Source organism: Cyrtonyx montezumae, unplaced genomic scaffold, assembly GCF_038088225.1.
Source record: "Cyrtonyx montezumae isolate F1298 unplaced genomic scaffold, pur_monq_1.0 scaffold_2, whole genome shotgun sequence".
In the NCBI taxonomy this organism is placed as follows: Eukaryota; Metazoa; Chordata; class Aves; order Galliformes; family Odontophoridae; genus Cyrtonyx; species Cyrtonyx montezumae.
This window is the reverse complement of record NW_027071936.1, coordinates 40,093,712-40,099,491: the sequence shown is the minus strand read 5'-3', so window position 1 is coordinate 40,099,491 and position 5,780 is coordinate 40,093,712.

The following is a 5,780-nucleotide window of genomic DNA, read 5'->3' as shown; positions in this document are numbered from 1 at the left end:
TGGCCACCACTGAGTGTCACTGAAGAGTAGATTGTTTCAATGACTCTTCAATGACACTGAAGCATATCAGAGATCATTGATGTTGCTCCTTCTTGTGGTCTTGTGGACCACGGATCTCAAGGAATAAAACAAACTGTTACCAAAACAGGCAAGTCCACTCTCCAAAGTAAAATATGTGCAGTATTACAGTCCTGAGTCAATATTTTTCACTGAACAGGGACATGCCCAGGCTGTTTGCAACATACACTTTGGCCTGATACTGACAGTTGGATGATTATATCAGGCCTGAGAAGAGGTGGCTGCCAAAGCGACACAATCAGTGCTCTCTTCATAGTGAAAAAACAGGGACTGTATTATAATCTGTGAGATCCTTGTACCAATTACTTGCAGTTATCAATCCCTCCTCTTCCAGTAATCTTCCTCACAGCACAAGTAGGACCACTTCATTCCTACCTGACCTCCCAAGGTCACTTTGCCTTGTGGGTCCCCAGAGCAAGGTCCTCAAGGGCAGAGAACAGCATCACAACTTGGTGTTTTTCAAGCATACATAATTTCCCTTGATTTGGATTCTAAGCAGGCACAAGTTGTTTGTGATATACACAGAGCACTGGATTGACCATCCCTGGGTCTTTCATTTAAATCTCTCAGCATAACATGCATTCATTTGGTCCTCCCCTGCAGGGACTGAGAGTCTTCTGAGCAGCCCACTGTGCAATCCGAAGTGGAAGCCCTTGTCAGACTGCCTAGCTATCCATGCAGATGTTCATTGCACCATCACCAGGCTCTTCAGTTACAATCCACGCTGCTCATAGTTCAGTCTACTGACTACGTTGTCTGAGACTGGTAAGGAGTGTCTCAAATCAACATGAGACTATCAACATCACTTTGCGGACAATTTTACATTTGAAAACATTTATTTGGAGATGCTTGCCTTTGAAAGAGAGTGCTTAGGAGTGTTAATTGGCTGAAGACTTGGCCTGGGAGCAAATAACTCCATCTTAACATGGGAGATTGGGGAATAATACCATTGTATCCTGCGAAGACAGGACACAACCTGTCATCTCCTTGCTTTCTCTTATCTGACTTAAATTTGCAAAGCCTTGAGGACGAGAACAAAGAAGTTCCAACTGAGATCCCAAAGCCAGAAACTGTTTGTACTGTTGTTGTTAGACATCATCAGCTGAACAACACAACTTTCGACGACCTATCACTACTGAAGTTCAGCATCTGAGACAGACACCGCTAGATCTAGGAGTAGTTAACCGCTTTGGTTTGCTATCTGTCTGTCAGTCTCTCTTTCCCTGTTTTCTATCTTTTCTCTTTATCTTCTTTTATTCTTTTAGTCCTCGTAGTAGCCCTTGCTTAGAATTGTTTTATCTGTAATGCTTATTAATCATAATTAGCCAATTTTACCTCTAAGTAGTTGTTGTTAATTGTTAAGAAAGCTCTCGATAAATTAATGTTTATTTATTCCTCTGAGTCTTGGATGTCTCCATCGCAGTAGCGATCCCTTGCTGACTAGAGGAGGTGCTACTCAGAAAAAGATTCACCTCCCTCGAAGCCTCCTGCGTGGAACAAGACATTTGTCCATCCACGTTTTTTAATCAGATCATTTCAGTTGATGTATGGTATATAACCACATACTATTTGCTTGGATTTCCTTTGCTAGAGGCATCTGTGTACCAGACACCCTATAGAACGGATTATTTTTCCCTCTTGCATGGGGCTCTTCTTGGGTAGAATGATGAAAACCTCCTGAGGTGCATCACTGTGGTACATCACTGGGCCCAATATTTTCTGCAATTGTTCTTTCAGTGACAAAGAGGACAAACTGCTGCATTGTCCCAGACAGGTGACACAGTGTACCATCATTTGGGCTTGGGCCACCCCATCTCAGGCCAGATCTTTCATTTACCCCTCAATAGGCAGTGTTGCATTTACTCTTACTTCTGCTGTCTGTGTTATTTATTCTACCACCTGCAATGAGAAAAGATAGGCAATAACTTTCTCAATCATATTGCATCTCTCTCCTGCACTATGCCATATCTGAGTCCACAAACTAACTGGGGTCCAAACAGAACCCTAACACTGCCACAGTTCCCAGCTGAACCCTCTCTGAGTCACATATATGTCCAGTTCAGCAGAGAGTGGGATCAGACACATGAAGCACCTGTGCTTGTTTAACAGCTGATTTTGCCTATTGAAAAACATCCCATTCTGTTTTACTCCAATCCTACAACTGGCTTTTCTTAGTTAACTGATATAGAGGTCTTAAGACATGTGCAAGATGGGATATGAAAGTTCTCCAATATGCAGAATTCAGTAGTTCACCAAAATTTTAAGTATCAGTTATAGTCTGTTAGTATATTATAGAAGTAGTCCTTGATAGCAATACAGCAGATCAAATAGGATATGTAAGACTGGCAGTGTGTATTGGGGGGAGTTTAAAGTGGATTTTCCTAGGAAAAAACAATCGTATATGACATCTCTCCCAGACATTACCTCTTTTACTGAACTAAAATGGCTCTGTCTATGAGTTTTAAGCAACACACAGAAACTGAGAAGACAACAGAAGTAAAAGTAAACAATGTGACTGTAACATATCTGGTTTTCCTGCAGTTTTATGTGTAATTTCCAGTTAGCCACAACTCTGGTACCTTTTATCCAACTGAAATGTCATGGGAAACATAAGGAATATGAGAACAGCTTACTAAAAAGTCCTAGAAATCTGGGCAAAACCAACCTCCATTAGTTTTGCTGCTCATGTAATAGTTTGAATTTCATTCAGTATTATCTCTGAATAGCATCTGCATTTAAATTCAAACAAAAGATTTAGTTTCCAAAAATCTCCACACCTATAGGGATATTTGAGTATTGCAATCAATGCCCTGTGGATACTATAAGGCACCCATCCCTAGATAGAGAAACAAATGGAAGAGTAAGTCAGAAACCAATTAGGTTGATTCTATCATGGAATAACGGAATATATCAGATAATTTCATAGCAATTCTCCTAAGCAAGTTCCCTTTGACGAAAAAATAACTTTCTGTTATAAAATTATGAGCTTTGGCACAATTAGTTCCAGGAAAAAAAATCACAACCTTGATAGAATTGTTTTCACTGAGTTATTTTTACTCAAGACTATTTCTATGACTCCAGAATCAATGACAAGGAACTACTTGTCAAGAGAACTTCTAAAATTATTTTCCATCCAATACATCTCTTGCAATAGGGCAAAATGTTCTCTATCTATCCTGTTCTCTTCCTTCAGATATTACTTATGAAAATAAAATCTAAGTGTAGCATTGCTTTTCTTCTTATATTCTTATGTCTAAATTTGCATCCTTTCCTTGAACTAATTTTCACTCTCAGTCCTCCCCATAAGCCTGCTTATTCTCCTCAGTGGCATAATGGGTAGCCAAAATCCACTGTAATCCTACATAATTTACATGCTGGTTGTGCATTATTCACACTTCATTTGATCTGCTGTCATTCTATCCTAAAATGGCGTCAAACCAAGATTCCTTTCTTCTTCAAGAAGAACTAAAAGAATTTGAAAATATTTGTAATTGAAAACAATAACTGAAAACCAATTACTATTCATTTGTAGTAATTGTTATTGGTAAAAACTGGTAACTATATCTAATAGGATGCTAAATAAGCAAAAATTAGCAATTTAGAATTAATCTTAAAAATTGCCACCACAGAAAATAGGCTTACTGCTACTTAACTAAATCAATCAAACCACAATTAACCAAATGCTCAATCCTGAAAGAAGGCTAGATTTGAAGAAAAATGACAAGCGTTAAACAAAATGTGTGCATTTATTGCTAGATTTGGGTTTGGGTTTAATTATTTCTAGAATTCCCACATTACCATTCTTGATGATGTCATCTTCCTACTGTCACTGTTTCCACCTCCTCAATTCATGAAAGTGATGAAGATCTGAAATTTTCACATTACAAGATGCAGATAAGCCCTCGTTTGCTTATCTGCTATTTGTGGCACAATGTGCTCATTGTCTCTCTGAAGTCAATGGCTTCAGAAGGAACATAATCAGCTAGAAACTGGAACTTCAGAGCTAAGAAGCTTGCTGTTTTGTTCATTACTCTCTCCAACAAAATCTGAAAAGATCCAATAAGACTACTGAATGCAAATTAGTGAAAAACTCGATCCTTTGGGCACTAAACACCTTGAGAAAACAGGATGATTTCCGCTTCAGTCATTTCAGCAAGTTGTCTTGGGGGTGCTTCCAGTTGTTTACTGGAGTGTATCAGAGACCAGAGAGAGTGGATTTATGGATGTGTCATCTTCTTTTCTCTATGATTATAATAATTCAAAAAATATATATATATATCTCTTTCTAGAAAGAAAAACAGTGGAGAAGTTGGAAAAGGTATTTTTCCAAGTGCAAGAAAATGAAGTGAAAAGCTTTGAAAAGCTTTTGATGATGTTACAAAGAAAATTAAGTTAAGCAAATCTTTTTCCTTACAGTTACAAGTATTGGCAATAAAATTAAGTTATAAAAAGAAAAGTGTAATGAATCTGGTACCAAGTACAGTAGTGTAAACATCAGAATCTCAGTTTCTGACTCAAACTTATTGCTTACATACCCTGAACACTCAAGAGGAATTTAAAAAAGAAGTTTGCCATAAATTGCCCAAAGATTTGATAAGATTAATCTGAATGTTTCTTCTTTGTCATAATAGTATGCAGCAAAGAAACTGCATGAGTGGGGTGGGTGAAACTCCTAAATTTGAGAATATCTTATCTCTTGGTGTGAAGTTCAAAAGGTTCAATGTGTGCTGTGAAGACTGAAGATAACTAATAAAATATCAATTAATAATTTGGTAATGCTTATCCCCTAAACAAGTAATTCCTCAAGTTTCTGTATAGCTGAGTTTCAATAGTCCTGAAGTAATTCCATAGCTGTAAAATGAACCATGCAATCTCATCAGATTATTAAGTATGTATGAGAACTGCTGAATCACAGCCTAAACCACTGATTGGTCACCTGAAGTGAGCACCGAGTCAGCCATGGGTGCACAGGTGAAGGAGATATACCTGTGTGAGTGGAAGGGGTGGAGCCTGGTTCCACCTCTCCCAAACCCCATTTAAGGGCTGACCACCACCAGTGAAGGATCTCTTCTTAGAGATCCCTCCCACATGGAGTTCCCTGTGAGCCTTGTCATCATAAAGGTGAGCCATCTTCTCTTTTGTATTATCTGTATACTGTTTATGTAGAACTACTTAAAATATACCATCCCCTATACTATCTCCTTGCAGAGTACCATCATTGGGAGTTATTTACCTTACAAAGTATCACAGATTGAGCTATAAATATGACAAATTCTTATATTAAATAAAGCCTTCCATAGGAACTTAGCCTAGAAGCATTGTGCATATAAATAATTACACTCATGTGAACTGTCTCTAACATTTTTATGAGTAGAGACATAATGTGTACCTTCTAGACTGTTCAAATCTAGGGAGGATAAATAAACTTAATGGTTAACCATTGTAATTTTCAAGGAGCAATGATTTTCAGATTACTGTCTTTCATTACCATGCACATTGCCTTTGCAGGGCACTTTTGCTTTGTAGATTGCCATTTGTTTGTTTTAGAATGCAAAACAGCTTCAAAGGAACCAGATATATTTTTAAAACATGAATTACTGATGTCATACTTCTAAACCAATACATTTAACGGGTATCTCCTTAGCAACTGTGTGTACTGAGTGATGTTTAGTGTTGGATTAATCACCAGGACTTTTTGTTTT